Here is a 14,342-nt window from a genome sequence, read left to right on the forward strand (position 1 = left end):
GAAAACAAAGGAATGAACAGGAACTTGAGAGGAATCAAAAGAAAAAGAAGAAAAAAAATTGAGTATAGCTGGATGACAAAAATAAAGCGCAGATGATGGTGGAAGGAGCAACAGGGGAGAAAGTACGAGCTTCATAGGTCCCCTTAAGTTGTATGGACTTTATCCTAGCAATGAGAAGACGTTTCGGGGTTTTAAGATTTGAATAGCTCAAAAGAGAACTGATTAAACTTAGAGCACAGACTGACCCAGGAGAAAGTCCCTGCATTCCGATTCCCATAATTCAAACTTAAGTAGACCAGCCATCAAGTTTTATCCTAACAATAACTATTGCAAATATATTTGCAGACAGAGAGGTATGTTTGACCCCTAAGTATAACTTTATATTCTGGAATTGCCCCAAGGCAGACACAGTGCAGAATATTATAAGCACATACCTGGAAACATCCCCAAAAGGGTTTGATATACGTGAACCAAACCACTAAAATAAAAGAGTTTTAATTCCAACTAGAACGTTATTGTTATTTGTTTGTCAGATATATATCAAACATACAGAGAATATAATGACTACCCATATAAGCACTGCCTAGATACTAAGATGTTATTCTGAATATCTGATTCAATCTTTTTCGGAAATAAAATATCATGAATTCAATTTAAGACCTTCTTGTATTCTTGCCTGTTCTCCCTCCCATACATTTTTCTTCTAAGAAATTGTTTTCCTGAAGTTAGTGTTTCTTTCCAAAATAAGTTTTTCATGCACACACACACACACACTTCATTATGAGTATATGATAATATTCTATATGTATTTTAAAACTTTACCTAAGTAGGAAATATCCCACCCATCATACTGAAACTTACATGTTTAATTCAACATTTTTTTTAAACATCAGGACTATCTTTAAGGGGTAAGACAGGTTTTCAAAATTATGGAACATTTTGAATGTACCAGAAGAATGAAGACAAATATAAACAACACACAGCTTAAGAAATAAAACATTAAAGATATACTCAGGTTGATTTTTGAAGGCATTTTGCACATAGTCTACAGTTTTGTATCCCTAAAGGCTATATGAGTAGTTTCAGAACAAGCATCAACTCTTTTGGCTACCACACCTAAAAGTCATCGATGAATTTTCCTATAACTTCTCTGACAGTTGCAAGCAGAGGAGGGAAAAAAAGTGTCCATGTACCCCTTGATCCTATCATACTTGGGTGATAATTAACTACCATATGACTTGCAGCACCTTGACTTTCTAACATAATAGCATTTTTCCCCTGTAACAATCTCACTTAATTGTGCAAATATAGCCAAATACAGTGACCACCAATCTCTATCATCATCATCATCATCATCATCATCATCATAGAACAAGCTTTAATATATTTCAGGAGCTATACTAAACATTCGCAAATAATGCTCATAAAATCCTACGAATTAGAGATTGTGATGCTCATTTTATAGAGAGATGCTAACAGACTGCCAAATATCAAAAGACAGGAAATGCTGGAGATTAAGTTTGAACCCCATGTGCCTGACTCTCAAGACCCGATCTTCACCATTATAAAAAAATTATGTTAGAAAAAAAATTCCACTTCCAGCCATGCATAGTAACTGGTACCAGATTATCTCTTCTACTGTAATTAACTGAAAAATTCAATAAAATATATAAAATAACATTTTTCAGTCACTAAACATTAGGCATTTCATGACTGTGATCCCTGAAGGAAGAGAAACAAATGAAATAAGTATAATTACCTATGTTTTCTGCCTAGAAGTATTTTCTGGATTATGAGGCAGAAAAGGGGAATCTGAGCAGAGCAGAGCAATCTCAATGAATTGAGAAGAAAAGGTTGGAATTCAGAAAGAATGAGATGGTTGGACTATGTAGGTCAGATCAGAATACAAAAAAGGAAGGAGCTGTGCAAAAAAGAGATCTAGAAATCTTCAGACGGGTCTCCTTGAGTCTTTAGCCTAATAGCAATATCCATATGTAGAGGGTGAGACCACAAGGCTCAGCAAAGAACAACCACCAGAGAAAAAATAACTACTAGGAAACGAATGTCTTTTGGGAAGCTATAAGTGGAAAAACTGAGAACTCACAGAAAGAGACATTCAAAGTCCAACCTGCCAAAGTAGAGGAACTTCATTGAACGTCTGCAGCATTCAGTAGAGACTCCAGAAAGGTCATATCTTGGCCGCAGAGATAAACTAGGCCTATAACAAGGCTATACTAGATCCACTCTCAGAAAGATTAAAAAGAACCTCAAAATAATTAAGCTGATCCCCAAGTAAGGGGGATTTTTGTCCTGCTTGCCAGGACAAAACTCAACACTTCTTAAAGGAAGACAACAAAATCTCGAGACACATTCACAATGACTAGCATCCATTAAAATATTACTAGATATGTGGGCAAGAAAGACTTAATTCAGCAGGCCTGCACTGTTCAAACCTTGCACATTACACAGAAAGGCCTATGTTCAGGACTGGCTTTTGTTGGCTTCTAGGAGATAATCTCTGAGTCCTTGAAATATTCGGCTTGATAAGAGTGTTTTTGTATGCCTGAGGCCTTGAGCCATGCTGTACCAGTTTACCAGAAAAGTTTAAAAGTTTATCCTAAAAAAGTTTTTCTAACAGTATGATTTAAGATGAACACAGGTTTTTGCTGCTGGAGGGAGCAGGGGGCAGTGCAGGATGTAGAGTTTGAGTAGCTGAGGTCAGTCACACAGAAACTACATGACCTCCAAAATAAATCGTGGACCAAGGCTCATGTGAACTTCCTTGGTTGGCAACACTGTGCGTGTGTTACCATACATTTTAGCTGGGAGAATTAAGTGAATCCCCATGTGACTCCACTGGGAAGGGATGCCTAGAAGTTTGCACTTTGTTTCTACATGAACCAATAGATTAAAAACTGGCACACCTCTTTGGTATACAAAGATACCAAAATTTCCTACTACACACACACATGCACACACAAATGGCAGCAGAACTGACAGTTTAAAAATACAAAATGGGAAAAGACTTACTGAATGAATCATGAAAGAATTAATGAATTGATACTTAAGTTATATCTAATAAAACACATCACAAATAAGGCTAAGTCATCAGACACTGTGAATATATAACACTGGGAAGATTATCAAAGTCTATAGAGAGTTGATCCTTTGAGAAAGAAAGCAAGATTCTGCCTAGTCATGCAGTGACTGGACCAATAGTATATAATATATAACTCCTTCCTAGTTTCCATAAGCCAATCATACATGATTACCCAATGGACAAAAAGTCAGATGAAACAGTAATCAACCATAGGGTTGATAAGCATCTAATATCTTCCAGGAACATTTAATAAATACCCAGTGATCCTCTATTATGTTTGTGTAGTTCTTAATGTGTCCCTAGAAAATAATGGATTAGTGATCCTTTTTCAATGCTCTACTACAAAATTTTATCTATGATCTTCAAATATTTTCACTTTTTGTTCATAACACCAATCAAAAAAAAGTCATCCTCTGAAAATTATTGATTTTCCACTGAACTTAAATCTATTAACTCTAATCAACCTGTCATTAAGTTTTAAGACAGTTTTGCATGCTCCATTCACACTTCACTGAAAATAATAAGCTTCACACCTTTTAAAGAAATCTTAAATATATGCAAGCTAGGTAATTCCATCAAAGCTGCTAATGATTCAAGAAACCTGTGGTCCAACGTCAGATCTATGAGATCCACATTTGATCTTCCTTTTCCGCTAAGGGAATAGAAAACAATTTGGAATGCAAGGGAAAATATCCTAGGTCTTTCTAGCAGTACAGTCTATTAGAAATCCTTATACTTTTGCTTCTGACATAAACTGAATTTGTAAGTGGCACTGAGAAAGGGAATACTATCAATGTCAAAATATACCTGAAAATGTAACAGCACTTCCAAGAGACAGAATTATTCCACTTGGTGTAAATAAATGCATAAATGATAGAAAAGATTTTGTACGCATTCTATCTACTAAACAATCCAATCTTCCTTATAGTTTATCTAATCTTTCTTAGCTACTGGACTGTGTCAATGAATAGTTATCTTCAAGAGTAATGTAGAAGGATAAGAAACTCTTGTCTGAGTCAGGCTTAATAGTGTCCAAATGTTAAGCATGTTCACTGCAGGGACAAGTTCCCTCAGTTCTGAACTCTTGACATCCTTACTATTCCAATCACAAACCTTTCCCATTATCTGCCCAACCCACTGAGCAGGACGCAACAAATTAATTTTAGGATATGTCAACTGAGGACAAGAAAAAACCCAACCAACTAAATCGTTTGCATGCATGACCTAATTCTTGCTCTTCACTGAACCCAAAGAAAGAAAAACAATAACTCTATCATTAACTCATAACACACAGAACTCTGTTATCCATATTTTCAGCAGAACTTTATAAAAACATTGAACTATATCTAAATATATATGTATATATATGAACTCTATAAGATAATTTAGGAAACAAATAATTAGAAATTCTGAGAATAAAATAATAATCATTGGGAGAAAAATCAAGCTATGAAAATTAAAAATTGAAGGAAGTAAAAAATTATTCTGTTTAGAGTTAAATCAACACTTAAAAACTTAGTCCTACAAGCATATTTTATAACTTATGTCTCTGAGGACAAACATCTCAAAACTTGCATTCTCCAAATATCTGTTAACAAGGTGATCCCCTCACTGATGTGGCCTTTTACTTTTTCAAAGCATTTCTTCAACTGTAATCTAATTTTTCATTACACCATCCCTATGAGATTGCACCGTTCTCATTTTAGACAAACTTGGTAGTCAAGCACCTTGGATAAGGTCACTGAGCTATTTTGGGACAGAGCTATGACTATAACTTACTATCCTCATTCTTTCTATGACATCTAAGTTATTTTGCTTATTCTCCTTACCCCATTTCTATTTTTATTATTGCTCCATTTGTTTCTCAAAAATTTCTACTAACCTAATGTTCTACTCAAATCATTTGGGGTTGCAAAAGACAGAAACCCACTGGAGTACAAGGATGAAGAAGTGATAAGGAAACAGCAGAAGATATCACAGTTGCCCAAGGACAGGAATTAAATATAGCTAGGGCCCTGGGGACTGAAACTAGGATGAGGTCAAACACAAAGCTCTCTTCACCATTTCTCTCATGGGTTACCTGGTTGCATTCCCATGAATATTGTGCCTTGCACACCTACTCCACAATTCACACATGGTCCAAGGTGATCATTAAGCTCCCCCAGCCCTTCCTCATTCTTCTATGTTTCACAGATACAAATAACATTTGTGTCTTTACTCGAACTCTCCCAAGACTTAGTCAGCTCTCTGTTGGCCAGCTGACAGTCTGTCGGGTTTTGATTGGATGTTTCCCACTGGTTTGATTAGAAATGGGGAAGGGACGGAATAAGGCAGCGGGCCAAGAAACCATTCTGGTTACAGGTAATTCACAAACTGGGGCATTAAATCAATACATTATAGCAGCAGTCCCCAACCTTTTTGGCACCAGGGACCGGTGTCCTACGAGAATTTAATTCCTGATGATCTGAGGTGGAGCTGAGGCAGAGTTGCTAGCGCTGGGGAGCAGCTGAAGCTTCACTCACTCACCCACCACTCACCTCCTGCTGTACGGCTCAGTTCCTAACAGGCCACAGATCGGTACCAGTTCCATGCCCAGGGGTTGGAGACCCCTGCATTATAGCACAGCGAAATGCTAGTACTGGTCAGCAACCTCACCGCATTCAACCAAACCCCTCATTTTACAGATAAGAATACTGAGGCCTACATAGTAAAATGACTTACCTAAGGTGACACAGATGCACTTTGGCAGTCATGCCTAAAGTCCACATATCCTAGTTTTCTGAAGCCACATATTTCATTCTGAAACCTATCATCAAAACTGTTCCATCCATAGCTAATGATATAGCTCTTCTCTCACAGCAAGTTATACATCTTGATATAAAAATAGCAAATCTATCATTAACCATAATGTATAAACACTCATAAAATAGTCCTACCTTTAAAGCAGTAAGTCTCAACTATAGCTGCCCATTACGATCACCTTAGGAGCTTTTAAAAAAATACCAGTGCCCGAGTCCCACCCGAGAACAATTATTTAGAATCTCTGATGGCAGCGTCCTGACACTGGTATTTTTGTTTTTTAAAAGCTCTCCATGTCATTCTAATGTGCAGTCAGAATTGAGAATTACTGTTTTAGAAATTTCAAATTAAATGTGCACATATATCTACAGAAATTCAACACTTCTACTTTAATTCAAATACAAAATAAGGAAAATTCTCAAACAATTTAACAACATATTTTAGATGACAAGTTTTAGACAAATTTTGGATAGCAACAATTAAAGCTACCATTTATTAATCACATATAATGTGCTTTACAAATATTAAGTAATATATAAGCTCCATGAGGGCAAGGGCTTGGTTTAGTTTTGTCATACCCCCAATGTCTAGTATAGTGCCTTGTACATTTAAATGTTTAATGAATATTTGTTAAATGAACAAATGAATAATCTTATTTGTCCCTCATAGTGGCCCTTGAAGATTGTCATTATTTCTCTGTCACTAATGAGGATTTTTATGCTAAGAAAGATTTAAAGCAACACATATGCTCCACTTATCACATAGATAATGTTGACATTACATGTATTTTTTCAGGGAGTTAATCAAAACTGACGTTTTGAATGAAGGTCAAAATTGTTAAATTTAAAAAGTTATTTTGAGTACTAGCTCTATTATTTATTTATTTCAAATAAATATTGAATATTATTTAAAAATAAATATTATTTATTTCAAAAGCTGAGCATATTGCCATCAAATAAATCTTTGGACTGCCCCAGTTCGTACTGAACCTTAATCCAGGAACCCTGCTTATGGCAAACATAGTTAAACAAGCCACATATCTAACGTGGTGTATAACGTTTTAAGAACTGAATGGAAAAACTTAACCACATTTAATCTAAAATATGATTCAATGCTTAGTAAAGTAATGAGCTGGCAAGCAGTAGTCAAAGCCACCTACATTATCCCTGAACACTAGCCTCAGTCACTCTCAGTATCAAATCCTGCAACAAGATATCAAAATCTGCACTAAGCTTTTGAAAAAAAACATCCGATTCTTTTGGACAGCCAATGCTGCGCTGAGGATGAAGGACCAAAGGTAGATGAGCCTGCTTAAAATACTCAGCACAGAACAAACAAACAAACAAAAAGGAAGAGACAGCAGATGAAAATTTCTAACAACGTCCTTCCTCACCTCCAGTCAGGCAAAAAAGACTGCTAATGGAAACTGGATCACTATGTATAAACTGATGCAGAAATTTCATAATTTGCCAAGATTAAAAAGGGCTAAGCAAAAGAAGAAGAGACCTGTGAAAGAATTTCTGCTTCTTACTTAATTGAAACAATATTTTCGGAAGAATGTTCAAGATACTATCTTAAGAATTTTAGAATGCCACAAAATTGATATTTAATACCTAAAGAGTAAACAGAATTGTGCTTATGCTAATGTAAATTTTGATGTTCTCAGTATAGTATCCGAACTAATATTATAAGACGACCCCAGAGAAAGATCTAGTGTAACTACTGCTAACAAGTGTGCATTATACATCAGCAATAAAGGCCATATGAGTAAAATAAGAACCCAGAATCAAGGAAAGAAGCAAACTATCTGACAAATATTTAAATACCTATGTTGGCCTGATGCTATGTCATGTACAAAAGCAAAAGTCTTCCACCCATAACAAAGAAAGATACACTTAGTTCATTGGTGTTTATACACACTCATGTGACCTTATTTTTATTTTTAATTCATAAGCTTTATTACATCACACTTTAATATGAGCAACAGCTTTATAAAAGAACCATGTGATAAACCAGTTGGGCCCAATATCTAAGATGCACCCTGATCATAGATGAAGCATCTGGGAATCCTTACCTTAACCCCTTCAATGCACTTTCAACCCCTATTATTTAGAAAATTATTCTGGCATCCTAAATGATACCTTAGTCATGATGCCCTACAGGCTAATTGAGGAGAGATCAGGGTAAGAAATTAATGACAAAGCAATGCTAGCTGGAATCATACTATAGTTCAACTCTTGGCACAAGAATGTAAAGGCTGTACTCTCCCCCACACCCAATTCATTTTTTAAGATGCATACTACACGGTACCCTTGTGATATGAAATAGTTAAGATAATTTCTGAGTTTCTGACTTCTCATAAACTATCTCCAGTCACTTAGAGACTATCTCAGAAGTCAGTTAAGCTATCCCTATCTGTTCTGTGGTTTCTGTTCAGTGCTCCAATTTTCAATCTACAAAATAGGCTGACCGCACACAACAGACTGTATATCATTACAGGTAGGTACAAAAGAATTTTAAACTCTCTTCATTCCTCGTAAGGGTCTGTTTCCAAGTCTTTTTGAGTTTCGCTCAGAAATACCTCTCAAATTCATTTGTTCCAACTCCACTGTTACTGCCCTAGTTAAAGTCACTATAGTCCCTCAACTGGACTACGAGCCACCTAACCACTCTCCTCAGCTTCACTCTTGACTCCAGCCCTGCTTCAGCCTGCCCATCTCTGCTCAATCTATTCTTCACACTACAGCCCAAGTAATCTTCAAAGACCAAATGATGATGTGACCCACTACCTACTAATCCCCTCTCTCCATTTTAACTTCTATAATTGCTTCCCACTGTATTAAGTAAGGGTAAAATCTAAACCCTTTCCAGGGCAGTCAATGTGCTGTGTGGTGAGGACTGGACCAAGCTTCCTAGCCTCAGCGCCACCACGCTCTGCACTGAGGGCTGTGCCTGCATCACTCTGGTCTTCTCACAGTTGTCTGGATATGCCATACTCCCTTCCCACCCCAAAGCTTATTGCACATTCTTTTTCCTTCTGAAATATTCTCACCATACTCTACTCCTAAGCTTCCTTCCATATCTCAGTATAAAATTTACCTCCTTAGAAAAGCCTTCCCTAACCCCACAACCAGGTCAAGTCCCCTATTATATGGTCTTTTATAATTTTTTATAGCTTTAAATTGGTATTTTGTCTGATTACTGGATTAATCTTCTTCCCCTCTATTGACTGCAAGCTCCAAGAAGACAGAGACTATGCCTATTTAAACTAAGGTGACCATTCATCCCAGTTTTCCTGGAACAGTCCCGGTTTACACTTGTTTTCCTAGAGTACTTACTAAGAGTGGCACCTTTGGGTCTCACAAGTATCCAACTGAACTAAAATTTATATGGTTATCCCAGTTTCAGTTCATCATTGAATCCCCAGTAACTACTGCTACAGCAACTATACAAAGTAGTCAGTAAATATTGATTAAATTGTTAATGAACATAAAATCTAAATTTATATCTATCTAGCTAGCTACATATTCATATCAAGATTAACAAAAAAGAAAAAAAGATATTTACCAAGTAGCTTTCCAACATAATAAATTGCTGAACAGAGAGAACAATCAAATATATAGCCAACTCAACAATCTCTGGCATTTAAAATAACTAAGTTTAGTTACTAAATACACAATACTTTGGGGCAACTCTAGAGAAACGCCTTTGTGTCCATATATTCCAAAATAGGTCACTGGAAGATTAACTGTTTCGATGAGGTAAGTACTTCCAAGGCTGTAAAAAGAAAACTTTAACCCAAAGAAAAGTATCAGAGTAGTTTATCTACCACAGGAGTGCAGTAAAAAGCATTCTGCCTTAATTATTGCACTTAGTAAACAAAGATATTGTCTGTATACATGTCACTGTAGAAAAGCAAGACTCATCAAATTCAACCAGGGTATAGAAGAAATTAAATTACATTTCCATTTATTAATTGGCTTTAATCAATACAAAAAGCCTTTGAAAAGGGAAATGTAAAATTAAGCACAGTCCATGTTTCTGCTTTGGGCACTATATTTGATCTAATTTGGGCTAATATTTGATCATTAATTCCATCAAAGCAATAATAGTCTATGGCCATGCTAACCTGAACAAGCCCAATCCCATTTGATCTCGGAAGCTAAGCAGGGTCAGACCTGGTTAGTACTTGGATGAGAGACCCCTTAGAAAGACCAGGTGCTGTAGGCATAAAAAATAAAAAAATAAGTAAATAATTTTTAAAAAGCAATAATAAATAGTTCAGGTAAACTATCTCCTAACTACAGTTCTGAATTCCCCATTAATCAGACTGAAGAAGTAAGAGATCCACAGACCGCCAAAGGCAATAAAATTTAACATGCAAGCATACCTCAGGTCTGAGGTGTGCTATGTCATCCCTAACACAGCTCCAGGGGGCTAGAACGTACCACAGGAATTCTAAATAAAAGAGAAGTCAGGCAATAAGACCACCAACCAACATGCTGGGGGAAAGTGCATAAGTTAAAAGAAAATCATCCAGCCAGCAATACTTTATTGGGGCCGGGAAGCCGAGAAGGAAGCTTCCCCAAGCAAAGGCAGATCATCTTGTTTTCCTTTATGTTAAACAGAGCAATCTATGCAGCCAAGATAAGAATCTTCACCAGAGAACTAGACAGGGATGAATGTGTGAACCTTCTTCCAAAGGAAGCTGTGCATCACAATTTCCTTGCATTACTCATTTTACTGGCTTGTATTTTTTCTGTCTTAATTACACATGGAACCAATCTAACAATAATTGTGGTTTTGATTACAAGTCCATAGGCTCACAGTTTTAAGTAAAAGAGCTCCACCTTAAATTATCAGTTTTCTTTCAGAGAGAACAGCTTAAGTTCTTAACATATGAGTTGAAAGACACACCTATAAAGGACCATAAATCTTATTGTTACATGCACAAATTTATAATGGGCTAAATACATTTTTCTGAGGAAAAGATCCTTAGCTTCATATTACAAATTGGCTCTTGGTCTCGAAGAATCTTTTTATTATCAAGTTAATTCCTCATTTTTAAAAAAAGTCTTTCAGTTAAAAGAACAGTAAAATGAATCCCTCAGTGTTTTTAGAACTGCAAACAGACTGCACCCAAAATTTGCTTTGCAAGGTAGATTTTCACATGATCATTTACATTAAATGGACTAAAGTATGAGAACACTATCTACCATTCTTCTAAAAATGAATTTATTCACTCACTGAATAATTATTGTCTATTATATAACATGAGTGTTTTAAGTTTTGAAGTATAGTGAACAAAATTAACATTCTTCTTGACATTATAGCTTGGAAAATCTAGTGGAAGAGACGACAATAAACAAGCCAGAATAAAAAGGAGGCCTCAACCCCAAAAGTGTGTAGAGGGTTCAAAGAAATTGTTGGCAGGAGGGAAGGGGGAGTAGAAAATGGAAAGAGAGGGGAAACAAACCAAATTGGCAAAATTAATCAAGAAAAAAATATATTATGCTATCTGTCATAAAAATGGTTATGTATTTTTAGAACTTCAGAGAGTTCGTAGAGTTGGCTGTCCCACAGTAAAAGAATTAAATAGCTCAGTGCATGCTCGTACTACACAGGAGTGACCAGTAAAACTGTGCCCTGTGGTACTGACTCGGTTCTTCCATATGTATAGCACTGGGTACATCTGCCTCAGACCTTTCTATTTAGATAAGAACAGAAACAACCAAAAATGTAGCCTAGCTCATTCATGATGAATATACACTTCTAAGAGGGGGATTTCCCAGCACCAAGGAAACTGCTTATCCTCTTCCCCACTACGGGAAAATTTGTGGTTAATTAAAAAAAAAAAAAAGATAAATCCCATGAAGAAATAATACTCAGCAAATAAAAAGGAACTGATGTTAAAATATTTGTAATATCTACTATTAGGTAAATTGCAAATCAAGATCTTCAATTTATCTTAAAGTATGTGTATGTATGTACACACTTGCTTTTTGGTATTAATTTCTATCAATGCTGCAAATCAAGACCTTCAATTTATCTTAAAGTATGTGTACGTATGTACACATTTGCTTTTTGGTATTAATTTCTATCAATAGACACATTTTTAAAATATATAATTGCTTTATTCCAATCTTTTTTATGAGTCAAGCATTTTTTAGGGAAATTAGATATTTATGATATTTCCCATAAAACCCAACAAACTATCTCATACTAAAATAATTATTAAAAGTAAACCACAGTGCTCAGTAAATATCTAAGGAAGGTTCTTCCTACCCCAAGCATTAACCTCAGTTCCTAAAGTCAGCTGAGACCAATACAGACCAATACAGCTCTTATTTCTGTAAAGATTTTCACTGGTAATGAGAATGATAAACTGCAAATTCTTTCTGAGGGATATATATGGAAAGACAAACAGAAGACAAAGTTCCCTAAGCATAGAGTGTCAGGACCTAACAAGAAGCAAAGAATGTCAGGACCTAGCAAGAAGATGCCAGTGAATGCCAGTACATAAATGATTTTGAGTAGTTAATGAATAAAGGAAAAAAATTAATGTGAGAGTTCTAATTAGACAACTTCATAAACTGCATTTTCATATATTAAATCATTTTTTCTCTTCTCATGTTACATTCTGAAAATGTTCTCTTCCATTTCTGTGATGTCTGGCTAGCAAAATAGAAGTTGCATGAGAATGCGGACCATAACCAGCACAGTTGGTGCTCACTAAGTGTTTCCAGAATAAATGATCGACACATGAATCAATACATGATATCAAATCAATACATGAACCAATGATGGAAAAAACAAATGAACGGCAATTCCCTCCAACATCACCTCAGTTTACCTTGACTTGACTTGTCACCCTCCCCATGAAGCCATATCTGAGTCTTGAGCCATGAAACTCTCTTAAAGGGACTTGTCAAAAACTAACTTTATTTCACTCCTTGGGTTCTCATGAAGAAATGATCCTACTTCTTCACCTGGAAGGTCCATGTGTCGACCAGGTTTCTCAGCTTGGGCACTACTGACATTTTGTGCTGGACAATTCTCTGTTGTGGGGGCTGTCCTGTGCATTGTAGAATGCTCAGCAGCATCCCTGGCCTCTGCTTATTACATGCCAGTATCAGCCTGCAACCCTAGTTGTAACGACCAAAAACATTTCTCCAAACATTGACAAATTTCTCCTGGGGGTCAAAATCACCCCTAGGTGAGAAATGCTATAGGCAAATCTCCTGACAATTTAAGCCTCATTTTCTTGCATGAAAAATGCGTATAATACCACTTCCTTCAAGTAATAATTATGATAATTAAATTACATAAAATAAAAATAATTATAAACTATTTTGATAATGAGGCTAATATTTACTGACTGCCCACTATGGGCCAGGCACCAAATAGAGAAGTTACTTAAATTGGTTTCCTCCAATCCTCACAACCATATGGATTGTGGGTGCTCTCATTTTCACTCTAATCACACAAATAGTTGTCACAGCCGAGATTCAAATTGAAGCCATCTGACTCCAAGACCCCTAACTCTCATCCACTACACTCTACAATCAACATCTGAACACAGCTTGTCACCTAGTAGGCCCTCAACAAATATTTGTTTACTTCCAGTATTTTTCCTAATTTTCTTTTCCTAGAATAATCAGAAATCAGCATGTTTCCCTAATGCCTGAAATATGGAAATGTCTTAAAATCTTAATGTCAAATATATCATAGTTGCTTCTTCTATCTTTATAACTAGGGACTTCCTCCTGCCTACTATATGCTGCAAACGTTTCACATCCATGATACCTACTGGCATCAATGCTCTCTGTATTTAACTGTAAGCCCCTAAAGATTAGAAACCAGTTTGCCCACATAACTGAAGTACTCACATGTTTATGGGTGACGCTGACGATTTTACTAGATGGTGATGATCTTATTAGAAAATAACAAATAATGTTGTCACTGATTTGACATTGTCAAATCCACAAACAGAATTTTAGAAGGGGTTAAGACAGCTGAAGTTAACTGAAGTTGAGTAATTTTATCTTTTCAATACTAAATTACATCCAATGACTGGGAGGAAAAGAAATCTATAATTGTTTAAGCTTCTTAATGTCATGATATTTTATCCACTTGAAACAACAGAATAAAAAATAGGGTTGGCTAATGTTACCAGAGTTTTTCTACAAGATTTAAAGGATCTTACAAGATTAGTCTACATACCAATAATCATCATGGTAAAAACATATGATGAATAAGCATTTAATGTTAAAAAAAAAAAAAAAGTTACACAAGGAAAAAAATCCAAACCATAGACACAAATTTTTATTACTGTAATTTCTTTTTTGACATTTTTCCTATAACGATAGGTTTCTATAATTCACACATTAAGACTATTTACTTGAAGCTTGATTTGGTAGGGAAAAAATCCTAATTTATAGGC

The 14,342-nt window shown here is 35.7% G+C and overlaps 1 protein-coding gene and 1 pseudogene across 6 annotated transcripts in view; one reads left to right on the plus strand and one right to left on the minus strand.

Moving 5' to 3' along the window:
* MITF (melanogenesis associated transcription factor) overlaps positions 1 to 14,342 on the minus strand; it is a 212,665-nt gene that overhangs the window by 135,320 nt on the left and 63,003 nt on the right. The window lies entirely within an intron of this gene.
* On the plus strand, positions 10,011 to 10,129 carry LOC112484392 (annotated as a pseudogene).

The sequence above is a fragment of the Pteropus alecto genome, unplaced genomic scaffold (assembly GCF_000325575.1).
Source record: "Pteropus alecto unplaced genomic scaffold, ASM32557v1 scaffold75, whole genome shotgun sequence".
NCBI lineage: Eukaryota > Metazoa > Chordata > Mammalia > Chiroptera > Pteropodidae > Pteropus > Pteropus alecto.